The 15653-nt window shown below is 34.2% G+C and overlaps 2 protein-coding genes across 2 annotated transcripts in view; one reads left to right on the top strand and one right to left on the bottom strand.

The window, feature by feature from the left end:
* Positions 1–15653, top strand: part of LOC129221976 (uncharacterized) — a 98293-nt gene that overhangs the window by 47033 nt on the left and 35607 nt on the right. The window lies entirely within an intron of this gene.
* Positions 14644–15653, bottom strand: part of LOC129223163 (N-acetylgalactosamine kinase-like) — a 105868-nt gene continuing 104858 nt past the window's right edge. The window contains exon 7 of the mRNA XM_054857731.1: positions 14644–14724. The gene's annotated coding sequence lies outside the window, so the exon portion shown is untranslated. The remainder of the gene's footprint in view (positions 14725–15653) is intronic.

Here is a 15653-nt window from a genome sequence, read left to right as displayed (position 1 = left end):
TTTTACACCAGAAAGATATCACATTCGAAAAATTGTTGGAAGTGTTCTAAATCTTTAAAAAGTAACAGCTGTTCTTATCACGTTGTGAGGCGGCCTTCGCAAGTGACAAGTGTTGTGTTGATGGGTGATAATGGCGTAGCTGGCTGTGCATCGCTTCTACGCCGCCGATAACTGTGAATGAAAACAATCATGATTTTCCACTTGAGACCCTGGAAGGAAACACGTCAGCTACAAATGAAAAAATATGTATGGTGGTTGATAAAGGATTGAGATGGTGTCATTTCTATTTTGATCATTGGTTCATCTTCAATTGATAGTCTTTTCCATTGTGTTTCCATTTTGTGATATTACTTTTTCGTTGTTAGTGCAAACGATTAAGTGAGAAACAACCATGAAATAAGTTTCCGTTTTCGTTTTTAGTGCAAATGATTAAGTAAAAAACAACTATGAGATGAATTCTACTTTTTCGTTTTTAGTGCAAACGATTAAGTAAGAGACATCTATGAAATAAATTTTACTTTTTCGTTTTTAGTACAAACGATTAAGTTAGAAACAACTATGAGATAAATTTTTGAAGCGAAAACTTCATTGCGCGTTAATCATCTTTGAGGTGGGAAAAAAGCATTCATTTCGCGACACAGTCACCGACATTTGGAATACAGCACATGCGTGGCTTCTCTCTGCTCCTTTGCGTGGTTGCTTTCGTTGGGATTGCTAGCCTCGATAGCGCGTCAGTCTCATGATCCGATTCCTAAGTGAGCAATCTGACGTTCGTGAGTTTTTCACCCGGGGCATAGAATTTCTTCTGCATAAGTTAACATGTTTAAGCTTATTAAAACTGCGTTAGTTATTACTGCTTTGTTAGGAAAAATTCGGTTTTCCGATGCGTCGAGCAGAGGATCTACCGGAGTGGAATTTTAGGTCTTATGCCTTGCCCCACACAACTCTAACTTTTAAACGAAATTACTGATCTTTGTATGCCTTAAATAAAAATGTTAACTTGCGTCTTTTTTTTTTTTTTTTATCAATCTTGAGTGTAAAAAATGAAAAGACTGATATGACCCCCCCCCCCTCCATACGCGCAGTAGAAAATTCTAATTGTGCCACAGACGCTAAGTAATACACGTAATTTGTTTCTTTCAAGTACTGTCTGACCACGGATTGTATGGAAAGACAAACACCCGTTTTACCGCCGGAAATGGACGAATCTATTATTTTTTACCAATGTCAGCTTTTGCAGAAGCAGAGTCTCATTCAAATGAGCGGAATACGCGCATCAAATTTTTACTTTTCCCCCTTATTCACAGATTCGTCTTACCTGGACATTTGAAAATTCCATGCAATCCGTGGTTGCACAGTAGTAGCACGAAGTGTATGACACTTTTTCTGATAAGAAATAAGACTAAGTCAAAATGGTTTCAAAAAAATAGAAATTGCTTTTAATTAGTGTGTTTTTGTGAAATTCGTGTAGAAAAGAAAGATAGTAGTACACTTAATCAGACTCGTCATTGTTGGATCATGAGGGGGCAATCATCCCAAGTCCGGCTTTTAGAATCAGAATGTATTAATGCATGTGCATATATATTTTCGGTGAAGGATCCATGGGAAGCAAGCCCTCCCCCCCCCCCCCCCGGGCCCTTGCCCTTTGTAGCATTTTTTAGGTAGCGACAAATTTTTCATAAATCTATGATTTTTTCTTGAATCTCCACACAAAAACTTGAACAAAGGTTAGTAAGGGTGACAGTTTCGAGATTTACTTCGACTCGGGAAAATCGAAGATCCGGCACTGTGTATTTTTTAGTTTTTATGTCTGCTATATGTATACTATGAACCGTTTTTTCCGTTCCCAACAGAAAAGTTATTTTTAGTATTAGTATTTGCATTTGTTCATTGTAATTTGCTTTGCGGGTGTTTCTTCTCAATCTAATTTCGACTTAAAATAAAGGAAGAATGTGTGACAGCGAGTGACTCTCAACAGGGTTGAATTCTGATATCGTATACGATAGTGAATCTGAAATTTCTCCATATTATTGTAATGCTTGTGAAATTTCAATGTCGGACTTCTCCACTGATGAGGAAACGGAAAACGTATTTTAAAAATGCATTATCCTTCTCCCCCACTTTGGTTCCCTGTAAAACGTTCTTCTGAGTTTGGTTCATTCCGCAGAAAAAAGCCAACTTTCAGTAAAAATGCCATATTTTCGCTGCACTGAAAACTTATCATAAAAACAAAAATTCGATATTTAAAAACAGTTTATATTGCTGATTTGTATTTATATAATCAATATAAATACACAATTAGTGATAAAAAATATGCGTGTTCGTTTCATCTAGTGTTGGGAGGAAAATGAAACTGCACGGAGTGGCTTAAGAAACGTTCTTCATTGCTCTGCTCAGAAATGGCTATAGCATGACGATTCGCTAAGTACCGTAAAATCTCGTTACAACGAACTTCATGTGACCACAAATTGTGTTCGCAGAACCGGGAATTTCGTTGTAATGAAATTCAAGCAATGCAGCGGAAGTTAAAACGGGACTGAACATTTATTTCGTCAAAAATGGATATTCGTCTTATTAGCGTTCGCTGTAATGAGATTTTACTGTATTTTGTTGAGAAAAATCTGATGCATTTAAGAGATGGTGTGGGAATGCTGAAAAACTGAGCCTTTTTGAGTTTTTTTTTTTCCTTCTTCTTTTTCTCTTTTCTTTTATTTTTCTTTTTATGATTCCGAAAACGTAAAAAATATAGCTTTTTTTTAATGCTTCTTCAAATCAATACAAATGAAAATAGTCACATTTGAAGACCTTGTTGCAAGACATGGACAGCTTCACTTTTTAAAAACTTTAAGGAATCACAAAAAAAAGTTTTAAAAATTCATTTTTTTAATTGTTACCTTTTTATTTAATATTATGTTAGACTTTATCTCTATAAAACCAATGGTATTTCATAAAATATAAGGAGACCTATATGAAACTACATGTTACGTTTTGGAGCCGTCCCGTTCTTACTCCAAATAAATATAATAATACCGAAAAAAAAATGTTGGAATAGTTTTATAATAACCCAAATAACATTTGGCTTTAATAAGAAAGCAACCCGAGTCTTGAAATAAAAAACACTTCAGCTTCAAAATAATACAAAAAAAAAAAGGCAGTGTTTTTCTTTACTTTTTCCTTGAAACGTAGCCTACTGCAGCACCATTACTTTGGAGTTGTCTTGTTCTTGTACAAAATGTAAGATTATATTTCTCTTCATAATTTTCAATGTAGGACAGAAAACTGGCAGCAAGTGGGAGCTTTCCACCTTTCTTTGGGGTCTTCATTTGCTTCAGTCTTGTTTGTTTTAACTATTGTTTCGAAGCAAGTGCGAGCTTTAAATGTTTCGTTTCAAGCATCGTTTATTTATTTTTTTACCAAGGAAGAGAAACAAAAACTGTTTGGATGAAAAGTGTTCTTTCGAATCGCTTCTATTTATAGTTGTGCCGCCAATTGGCTATTTAGAATTCACAATTGTAAATAGAACTATTGTTCGAAGACAAGCGGAAAGAAATTAATGAAGCATTACCAAGCAAAAATTTGCCAACTTCCGTTCGGCTAAAAGCGGTAAGGCATACAAACACCTGTCAATTTGAATGGATTGGCAGCTCAAAAAAAGGAAAGCTTATTCTTTAAACGATCTTTCAGTAGTTATTGATATTTTTCAGACATAAAATGAATCAAGCATTATTGTTTTATTGTCGATGGTACACGAAAGTTTTATCCCTTGTGCAATAGATACATTCCATCATTTATGTGATACTTGTTTTCTTCCACATAAAGATATTGCTAGACTATTGTTTTAAGGAAATGATCGTGGATTTTAGGGGCCGTTTTCAAGCAGACTTTTGCTCTGTGTGGGCTTGTTCTTAAGTCTTCTCCATACTTTAATTATAGCACATGCTGAACGTAGATGAACTTGTCATGATCACAAAGAGATTTAAGTCCTGTACTTCGAAAAATTGCCTCTAAGCATGTTTTTTGATTTTTAGCATTTTTACCAATTCAAAAAATAAACTGAAGAGTAAAGGTCTTTTTTATGAACTAAATATGGTGTAAAAAATTACCAGCTAGTATGTTAATTGATATTTTTTAAGTGTGATACTAAATGAAAAAAAAAGAGACTTGAACAAAAATGTTCATTTATTTAGAGTGAAGTACTGAAAAATTGTGTTTGGACAATTCCACGGATAATCGCCTGACATTTTTGAAGCAAAACCATCTGCATTTTATCACCATTCCACACAAAATATTCATTACTTTCAAAATATTTTCCCCTTGTTTATTGTTCTTTTTAAGCTGAATTTGATAGTGCATTTAAATTCTCCAAGTAACTTTTGGTTGATTTTTAAAAAATAGTTAAAAACATTGTAACTGACTGATATGCTGGTTGCATTAATGTCAGCGAGTTACCATGTTTTTAACAATTTTTTAAAAACCACCCAAAGAATATTTTGGGAATTCAATTACATCATTAAATTCAGCTTAAAAAGAACAATAAACTAAAAGAAAAGATTTTGAAAAAGATACATATTTTGTTTCGAATGTGAAAAAATGTATATGATTTTACTTCTCTTATTTGTTGTCATTAGTTTATTGAACCTCTTAAGTTGAAAGTTTTTTTTCCCCGAACACACACACACACATAACTAAGGAGCTCATACGTCAAATTTGAAGCTCAAATCAAAATTTTTAAGCTTTATAGAGCAGCGTTTCTTAATTTCTTTCATTAGTGGAATTTATAGCTCACTTTTTTCATGGAACCCATGGATTTTCGTCGATAGTTTGCAGTGGCGTAACTAGGATTCTGTTACGGAGGCGCCTTAGGTCCTCACCTCAAAGAGACTACCGCATTAACTATTTGTCCTTAAATCGCTAATTAAATAGACTTAAATATAGATCATACTAATTATTGATAACTGGTAATTATTATTTGTTATTATTAACTACCAATGTACTCCTATTTGATTCTGAGTATTTTTAAAAGAGATACATAGCCTCAGAATTTATGTATGAGTTATATGATTAAAATATTTTCTAAGTTAGGAAAAGATATACTGGTGTGTTTTACCTAGTATAGCGTTAATAATTCACTTAAATTTACACAGGAAAAGTTTTAAAATCTTAAAAAGCAAAATGTCTCTTCTTTTTCAACAATTTTTTTGTTATTTATAAATCAGAGACTTTGATGTTACATCAGACTGAGCTAAACCATTTAGACGCTTTTAACCAGTATTGCTCCTTAAATTGTTCTTTCACTCGTTAAATGTAGAAGTTGACCTTTCAACTGCTGCCATAGATACTAGGAGAGTTGGTAGTATCAAGAAATTTGACGTCAAAAATCATGTATTTTTAGACAATATTTGATATTGCTGTAGATAAGAGGGTTTGGGGTGCCCTCCTGAAATTTTTCGACGTTGAAGTCACTTTAAAACTATATTTGTTGATATTAGGGGGTCCATAAAGTCTTCCAGGAATTTTTTGAAATTAAAGTTTTTAACTCGCCACTTTTGGTTATCTTTGTAGACATTTGATGAGAAGGATGAATTTTGGAATTGATCTCAGAAAAATTTCGAAGTTGAATTTTAAAGGTATAATTTCAGGCCATGCGCACAGGCGTGCACAGAAATTTTGGGACCGGTCACAAATTACTTTTCCGCCCCCTCTCCATATTTTTTATCCCTATATTTCACGCCTAGTTTAAAAAATATTGGCTCCCCTTCAGGCTCGGGCTCGGGCCAACAGGTGTCCCTTCTCCCTCCCCCCCCCCCCCCTGTGCACGCCCTTGAGTATTTGCAAAAATGTGTTTCCGAGATATTTGAAGAAACTCGTTTCGAATTCCCTAAATGATAGGAAAATGTTTTAATTTCACGCATTTTTGTACTTTATTTTCAGCGAAAACCGAATGAGCAAACTTATACAGTGAAACTAAAGTGCAATAGATGATGAAAATGCAAATAAATAAATAAATAAATAAAATAGAGGTAAATAAAAGAAAATAAAAAATAAAAATTATGAAAAATTTGCACATACTGTCATTTACTTTCCGACGGCTGTATACGAAAGTAAAAGTAAATTTATTTTTAAATTTGGAAAGGCGATATTTTTATCAATTTTTTAAGTGACAAATTTGAAATTTGTGATAAGAAGCACAAAAGCCGTGTCTGCACTTTTTATCAAAATTGAGTTACGAGCACCAGGTGTTTCTTTGTTACATATTTCACCTAAATACAATGTTTTATGGGCATTTGTCAATGGGAAATATTTTTTAAAATTCCTGAAAAAGTTGCATCTGAATGAAATATACATGGAAGCGCAAAACTTTAAACGGCAATTTCTCATTTTGAAATCGGCTGCAAATACGACTTTTGAGCTTAGCACGGCAGTGTAAGATCTAGGGCAGTAGCAGATACAAGAGGGGGGGGGTCACGACCCCCCTTCCCAACCCGTGGTAAAATTTGAATGTTTGCTTGGACTTTTTTAATTGAAGCCATAAGAAAAGGCAAATATATTTTTGAATTCAATTTTTTTATGGCATTAAATGAAAGAATGGATACAAAAGAGCGGGGGGGGGGGGGTCATGGGAGATGTGACCCCCCTCCCAAATCTGCGACACTACTTTGTAATTCTTTATAAGGTTCATTGCATTTGAGTTATGAAAATGACAGCTTGAAAAAGAAAGAGAAGAAAACCTAATTGAAACTACAAGAAAAAGTAATAAATAATTTTTGAATTCCGTTTTTTTTTGGAGTATTACATGTCACTTTTCTATTAATATGTAGCCAGTGAAATGGTTTTGCTTGATTAGTGTTTTGGACTTAGTTTCTGGCAAAAGATGTAAAAATTTAGTATCGTGTTAGCCCAAAACCTAGTTATACAAAGGTACGAAGGTTCCCGTCCCATCGTTTTAGACGGAAACTGTGCTGAAAAAAGCCGAGCTTGTTAGAAAAAGGACTACCTGTAACCAAAAAAAAAAAAAAATGAAGCGTTCTAGTGACAAAACATGGCTGTCTTTTTTGAAAAGTTGAAAAAAACTGAAGAACCCAAAACCGACGGAAACCTATCCAGAGTTTTTGTATCGAACTCAGAGACTGACGTTTTCATTCGCCTCTGTTTTTTCTACAATTGAAAAGAATCGGTGAGTATTCATCAATGTCCAAGTTATGTATATTCGTAAAATATTTAATTTTAAAGAAGATTTTCGCCAAATTTTTTACTATTATATTAAGTGAAGTTTTAATAGTATATTTCTGCATACAAGATGGATGTGTCGAGTATCATGCAAATTCATAATCAAAGATGGGTGTGTGTCCTGTGTCGAGTATTATGCTAATATTTAATTTTGTGATCAATATCTAAATTCATCATATTCATAAAACATTTAATTTTTATTAGATTTTCGCAGTATCTGTTTATTGTGTTTGCTGGTGCGAATACTGCTCTAGAACAGGTTATAATACCAATTAACTAGGTCATTTTAATGTATTAAATTATTATAAGGTTTAATTAATCCTGATATATGTTTTAATTTATAATAGTTAAAATTAGTTAAGTTTTCAGCGAACTAATGGCCGATTTTGTGCTTTTTGTTGACTTCTAAAGACACTAAAATTCAAGAAAATTGTTGTACGTAAGACAACATTCTTGAACATGACCCCCCCCCCCCCACAAATGAAATCCTCCATCCGCCCCTGGTCTAGGGTTGTGCAGTGGCGTAGCGTAGGGGGGGGGGGCAACGGGGGCACTCACCCCGGGAGGCACTTTGCTAGGAGCGGCAAATTCTGTAACACTACATTAATATCAAAAAGACTTTTTTCTTTTTTTTTTCTTTCAATTAAGACGGCGCTTTGCTAGGGATGTATCACTAAATCAACACATCAAAATGTTTTTTTTTTTTACTCTTAAGTTCTAACTTGTCTCAGGAAATTTTTCTCGTTGAAGAACGAGCACGAAATACTGGATACTGACATGAATGCGTACCATTCTCACTGGCGCCGACACTGAAAGACGAAAAGAGAGAGGACAATCTCCTCGGAGAGGATTATAAATCACAAAGATCGACAATCAGGCATGGGCGAACTGGGTCCCCCAAGAGGGCACCAACCTTAACTACCAAAGGGCCGAAAGAACTGAGGTACAAGGGCGCAAAGGTTTTAGAAATGCAAAAAAAAAAAACGAAAACGCACAGGTTCGAGGGCGTGAAAAAACAAAGGCGCACATGTTCAAGGGCGCCAAAATTAAATAAATAAAGTAAACAAAGTCACACAGGTTTGAGGGAGCCAAAAAAAAAAAAAAAAAAAAAAAACACATCAAAGGCACACAGAGGACGTTCGAAAGTACATCGGCCCTCATCGGCCCTTTTTTTGCGCCCTTGTTCCTGAGCTCTTTTTTTTTTTTTTTTTTCGCTCTCAAACCTGAGCACTTTCGTCCCCCCCCCCCTAAATCGAACCTTTATTTTTTCATTTTATTTTATTTGTGTCATCGAACTTTGTGTGTGCCCTTCCCTCGAACCTGTGCGCATTTTTCTTTTTACTCCTTCAAACCTGTGCGACTCTTTAAAATTTTTATTTTGCACTTTGAACTTGTGCGTCTTTATGTCTTTATTATTATTATTACGCCCTTTGAGTGTCAGTGTTGGCGCTCTTTTAGGGGACCTTGTCCGGCCCTGGAGATAGATCCATTTTTGCGTCCAAAACGTAAATTACGAATAAAAAAAGAACTATTCATCGAAATTTTTTCGAAAATGTCTATAAACTTTCCCAGCACTAACGTAGATAAACTGAAAATTTTAACGAAATCGGTCCGGTAGTTTCTGAGTTTACCCCGTACATCTAAATTTGAATTTTGTGCTTTATTTATGTGAATAAGATATTAATGCTAAATTATAGGTACACTTAATTTCATTCGTAATCTTCAGTGTGATCGTAACTTCAATAAATACACATAATCCAGGATGGTTTGTGACTGAAGATCTGTGATGCGACTTATACATGTATGCAACATAGGATGGTTCAAGATTTATTATTTTTTTTAATTTATATTTATTTCATTTTAGTTATTTATTTATTTATATTTATTTTTAGTATTTTTTTTTTTTTTTTTCAACCTGAACTTTTTTTCCGGACATAGGGCTCCTAGAAGTGAAGCCGATACTTGGATTTTATATCGAAAAGTAAATGATGGCACATCAAAAAGTACAATCGAGAACAAGCTGTGGAATAGAAGAAAAAACGGTTCGTTTTGACGATTTTTTAAATATTTTAGGGGGGGGGGAGTAGCACACTGAGGGTCCCTTCTTGCTACAAAAGCTCATCTTTTTAAACTTTTCTTTTCTCTAGTCCCTCAGACGAATGTTAACGATTAATAAATGCTCCCTCCCACTCCAAATAAAAATATTGGCTTAGAAAAAAATGGGAGGAAGTGGAGGTTGATCTCCAAAACTTCAAAAAGGTGTGAGTAATAGGGGGAAACAGTGGTCATATTTGCAGGTCAGGATCTAGAAATTTTATAGATCTAGACATTTTATGCAACTAGACATTATTACTAGACATTTTATGCAACATTTTCCAGAAACGACTGATACAATAGATATTGAATGTGTTGTTAAAGAATTTCCGTTGATGAAAAGTAGAAAATTGAAATTTTAGGTTAAGAAGAAAAAGTCTTTAAGTATAAAAAAAAAAAATGTATCGATCAGGTAATTTGTAATCATATTTGTTTCTTCTTCTTTTCAATAAAAGATTTTAAAAATACTACCAGTATTCATAGTTTTAGATCATGTTTTAATCTAGGGAAAATATTATCTCTCATAACGCAATAATTTTTGAAAAATATTCATTAGAATTTTTTGATCAACAGTATTTTCTGTTGAAGTACGATTATATTAAAATGTAAAACGTGTTTCAGATAATAAAATCTTGTTTCCGTTCCGTAAAATATTAAGTATGTCATTTTTATGTTGTGAGTGTGTGTGTGTGGGGGGGGGGGTCATATAGCAGGACAATAAGAAGGGCGGCAAATTTGGTGCCTGCCCCGGGTGGCAGAAACCTACGCTACGCCATTGGGTTGTGCACCTTCCCGGTTGGTTTCAATCGTTTGTTTTAAAAGTGTTTATATTTATTTTTGTAATTTTTATATTCATTTTTTGTATTTTTGTTCCTATATATATTTTTTTTGCTTGTGGGCATGTAGGTATGGTGGGTTCGAATGTTGTGCGGTCGATAAATATCGTTAAAGAATTCCTTTAAAAAATCTAAGAAGTACGCGTCCTGCCCTGCGCAAACGGACTAGTTACGAAAGTACTAACCAGGAGAAAGTGAACGTGAATGTGTAGCAGGAGCCTGGAATATTGCTTCAGGAAGTGTTTTAGATTCTTTGTTATCACTTTCCCACTCGTGGGAAAGGGAAACAAACACGAGGGAAGCAAATAAATAGAAAGAGAGAGCGCCCTAAAGCGCAGTTTACCTGGCAGGTGCTCGTGACCTTGACTGAAAGGTGAAGGTAAATCGGGACAGAAAGTCGCCTATTGTTCCCGCCGGTGATTTGGTAGCGCTCCAGATCGAGCAGAAAGGGTGGCCGTTGTGATTGCCCCGCTCTGTCTTCTTCATTTGATTCACCTTCGCGTTACCATCAGGACTCAGCCGATTTGGGACCGAAATTCCGCATCCTCTTGCCAAGAAGCAGAAAATCATATGCGATTCGGGACAGGGTCGCATTCAGATGAGCGCGCCCATTCATTTGTTTACACGCGTCTAGCAGAAACGCACTTTTTTGATGGGAATAACTGGCATCACGTGGGTGATTTTGAAAGGTTAAGCAGAATGAGTGCGGTTTTAATTTTACTTTCTGGTTCACTCATCTGAAGGTCTTGACCAAGGTCGATATTTGTGACTTCCACTCATTCAAGGGCAGCAAGGACAAGGGACGCCCCAAACTTAAATTTTTAGGAGGGGGAGGGAATTCTCGACTCGCCGCATTTAACTCCAAATTTTGTTGAATGATTAAATACCGTTAAGCACACATTTGTGACCTAATAACAAGAAGTTCCGTCCAGAACTAAACGAGCCTACTTTGCCGTATACAAATATCGACCTTATGCTGTCTGATCAACATTATTAAAATTAGCTAAAATTGCAAATTATTTCAATCCTAACTTTTTAGCGTTTTAACCGGATTTCTAGAATTAAAATATGCCTCTCAACTGAAGAAATAGAAGCGTAAAAAATGTATTTTTTTCCATTAAAAAAAACTTTAATCGCTTTAAAAATATATATATAAAAAAAAGAAAGAAAAATAATAAGCTTATTAAAATAAATACATTATGTCAAAAAAAAATTTTTTTGTTTTTTCCTGTTGCCAAAAAATGATTTAAAAAAAATGAATGAATGTACTTCTTTCTTTACTGATAATAAAGCTGAAAGTCTGTCTGGATCTCTCTCTGTCATGATCTCTGTGACGCGCGTAACGTCTAGACCGCTCGGCCGATTTTCATGAAATTTGGCACAGAATTAGTTCGTAGCATGGGGGTGTGCACCTCGAAGCGATTTTTCGAAAATTCGATTTTGTTCTTTTTCTATCCCAATTTTAAGAACATTTTACCGAGCAAATTATCATAACGTGGAACATAGGCGAGCAAATGAACATACAAATAGGCAAGAAATTCCACATGCATTATTTATAAATACACTAGCTAACCAAATGACCTTTTAATTTTCTACTGCGGGCTAAGCCGAGTGGGTACCACTAGTTTAAAATAAATAGAAAACAACAAATGTCAACAAAAAGAAATAATTTTCATTGTCCAAAAAAAAAAAAAATCGTCTGCTCATATTTTTATGTAGAAACATAAAGGACTCTCCGCCAAACACTGAATACATAAATTAAAACTTAGCGTAAGGACAAATCATATAAACAATAATTATTTCAAAGTAAAAACCATGGCGTCGGAGTCGCAGTCAATCTCATTTTGGGGTAAAAGAGGCAGATTCGGGAGTGGGAGTCGAAGGTTTTTAATTCAAAGACTCGGAGTCGGAATTGGTCATTTTCCCTTAAAGTCCGTAACTCTGCCAAGGTTTGCGGAGTCGGACTTATTTTGGAATAAAGGAGTCGAAGACTTTAAATTTTCAAGAGTCGGAATCAGTCCATTTCCCCTCCGTGTCTAAATTTTGGCGAAGCTACGGAGTTGGAGTCTGACTATTTTTCGGGTACAGGAGTCGGATTCGGAGTCGACTTCCCTAAAATTCTCGGATTCGGAGTCAGGGTTGGACATTAGGAGCTATTTCCAACGAAATTTGTTTGAAGTAAATACACCTTTGAGTTCGGGAACCATATTGACTTAGTTTCAACATTGGCAGTGATGTCAAGGGATTTGAAGTGTTCAAAATTGAACGAAAAATTCTTCAAATTAAAAAGATATTTGCCGGGACACGAAGCCTAGCGTTCTGCCAATTGAGCCACTATGATTGTCAGTTACATTTTGCTGTGTAGCAATATTAGTACGTGTGCGAAAACGATAATTTCTGTTCTCAAGAACGACGATGATGATGCACAATTACACATATGTATATAATTTTATGCAAATAAATGAATGATAAACACAATCTATGCTTTTGAAACGTGATTGATGAGTAATTAAAATGTTTCTCTAATACAAAAGTTTCACTTCTATCGTGTCTTTACGACTCACCCTGTATTTTTATTATTATTTTTTTTTTAACGAAATATTTTTTTACCGTAGGAATTGGTTTCAAAAACCTTTGAACTTGCGTAGTATTTACTAGCTGTCTTGTAAGAGTGATTGAGTTTCAATCGCAAACAACGCATGCGTCGTGTGCGAGTTTATGGGGGAGGGTTAAAAAGCGATCGAAATCGAATCGATGCTACAGACGCTGGCAAAAGCCATGGTTAAAACTGCAGCTACACAAATAATGTTTGAAAATCCCAGGAGTGGTGTTAGTACGATGAATGTTGATGGTAGCGATAAGCCGTAAATCACTGCGTCAATTTGTATGGGAGATTAAATGAGTTTTATTGCGCAATTAGTTTTTAAATTATCGTTATTTGAAGATTCATGAAAGGCATTTAAAAATTATTTTAAGCTGTTCTAATTTTATGCTAAATTTTAACTTCTTAATAACATGGAATGAAATGTCTGCGCAAAAAAACTAATGCGCAAAAATTATTAACGCTGTAATGGGGTAGTTTCCAAAATTTTAAAAGTATTTTTTTCTGAAAGAGCATGCTTAAAAACATAGGATCTGATCATTTTTTAAAATAATTTGACTAAGTTTAATATTTTTAAAAAATTACTTAAATCGGAGCGCTTTCATTGTTTACATTTCTTGCCGATGACATCACAAATGTTGAAATGCCATTCTGTGTTGCCATTCACAGAGCAAAATATAAAATTCGCATCTTTACTCACGTGTATTGGCAACGATATGGTTGATAGGAAGCGTAATTCGCTCCTTGATTATCATCACGTGGAAACGCGGTACAAAGATGCGCCAAAGAGCATCATTTGTGACGTCATCAAGTTCACGCCTTGTTTGAAAAATCGGACATTTAAAAATATTAATTAAAAAATAACTCTTGGGAAAAATGAAAGAATTTTCTGGCTTATTCTATTATTTTTTACTTATTTACTTATTTATTTATTTCATTTTATTGTTATTATTATTATTATTATTATTATTATTATTATTTGCTTATTCTATCAATTTCAGTGACTAAAAGTACTACTTTTGACTGAAGGAAACAACCCCATTGCTTCAATGAAAATTTTTATATTACGCCTTAACAATACCGAGTCAGTTGTCATTTCACTCAAAACTGAAAATGTTTCTCCAGTGAAATCTTTATAATCTGAAACAATGGTATTTCTTTGTGTAGTGTGATATGAAACGAAATTGATGCGCGTTAGCAAATATGTTTTTTAGTACAACCTCGTGTATCCGGACTAACTGGGACCAAAAGCAATTCGGATAAACGAAAATCCCGATAATCCGGGTAATAAGCAAAACACATTCTTAAAGAAGCAGACTAAGCTTTTATCACAGCAAAAAACAATGCTTTGCAACGAAACTACATAGTACCGTTTCTCTCGCAAATACTTCATCATTTATAGTTCAGCTGCAGTGTTATCGGGATTGACAATCCAAAGTACGCCATGTTTGTTTGTTAAACTTGTACTATTACTTTAATGTACGTTCTATGCAAGAGTTGCACGTTTAATAAAATAAATAAAAAAACGAATATTTGGCGTATTAACAGTTGTGTTTTTGCAATCAAAATTTAAAATTATTTTTTAAGTAAAGATATTTTTATTAACTCTACAAATTTGATCTTTATTTAAAAAAAATAAATTGCAATATGGTATTTAAATTTGCCCTTTTTAAAAGGTCATAGTGACCTCCCAGGGTTGATCCGATTCATTTTGATATTTTTTCCGCTGTTCATACAGAAATTACTGATTAAAAGTTTCATTCAGATGTTATTTTTATCGATTTTTTTTTGAATAATATCAGTGAAAAATTTGAAGTAAAAGTAAAGAATACAAGTTACCATTGACGGATCTCCATGGAACCCAATGTTCCCGTAGATCACTTAAGAAGCGCTAGGTTAGGTTGAGGAAGGACACCTTTACAGAAATGAGGTGCGGCGTCCCACTATAAGCCGGAATTTAGAATTCTAAAAGAAACAAAAACAATCTCTCAATTTTAATAAGAACGTATCTCTCGTAGACTAATAAACTAGAAATTTCAAAATATTTTATGTAATTGTTTTTCACAAGCGGTATCTTGTTTGTGCGAAAGCTTTGAATTTTCCGACACTTCGAGGAAAGTCCTCACTCATATAATTTAAAATTTTTTCGTTAGGCGACTGAAAAATGGAGCACAGTATTTTTTGCTAATTAGTTGACTCTTTACCATACAAATCTTGCAGTTGTTTCCAAAAGTAAACAGAGAATTTATATTCAAACCATCATAATTATCTTTTGAGGAAGTGGAATTTTAAACAAAAAATTCAGCGGATATTTTTTCCTCCGATTAAAATGACAATGTAGCTATAAACCACTAAATCCTACCAAAGTGATATTTTTGCACGCATATAGTATTACTGCAAAATTGTAATTGAACTACATCGTTGCAAATTTCAAATATTTGGATTAAATTAAAGCAAATAAACAGTTAAAAATAAGTTATGAATAAATAAAATAAAGTAAAATAAAATCTAATACATTTGATCCCAATCAAGATTTGTGTCATCCTCATATAAATAACAGCCGATGATCGAGTAACCCGCGTGTTTCAATAATGAAACTCGTGCCACGGCATGATAATTTGATAATATGTTTTTGTAATGTTTAACATGCAGGTAAAGGTGACAAGGCTGAACTCGATCCGGTAACTTAACTGTTTTACTGGTAAGATTTTCATTTTAGGAAAACGAAGAAACCAAAACAATTAACGCTATCTACTGGAGTTTAGGGTTAATCCACTGGTGTTAGGGTTAAAATTTCAACTATCAAGATATCCCCAAACAAGCAATTGCTTCGTTCAAATGTAAAAACAACTTTCACCCATCATACCATAACGGACGTTTTTCTAGTTCATTGT

Source organism: Uloborus diversus, chromosome 5 (genome assembly GCF_026930045.1).
Source record: "Uloborus diversus isolate 005 chromosome 5, Udiv.v.3.1, whole genome shotgun sequence".
In the NCBI taxonomy this organism is placed as follows: domain Eukaryota; kingdom Metazoa; phylum Arthropoda; class Arachnida; order Araneae; family Uloboridae; genus Uloborus; species Uloborus diversus.
This window is presented reverse-complemented; position numbering and strand designations above follow the sequence as displayed.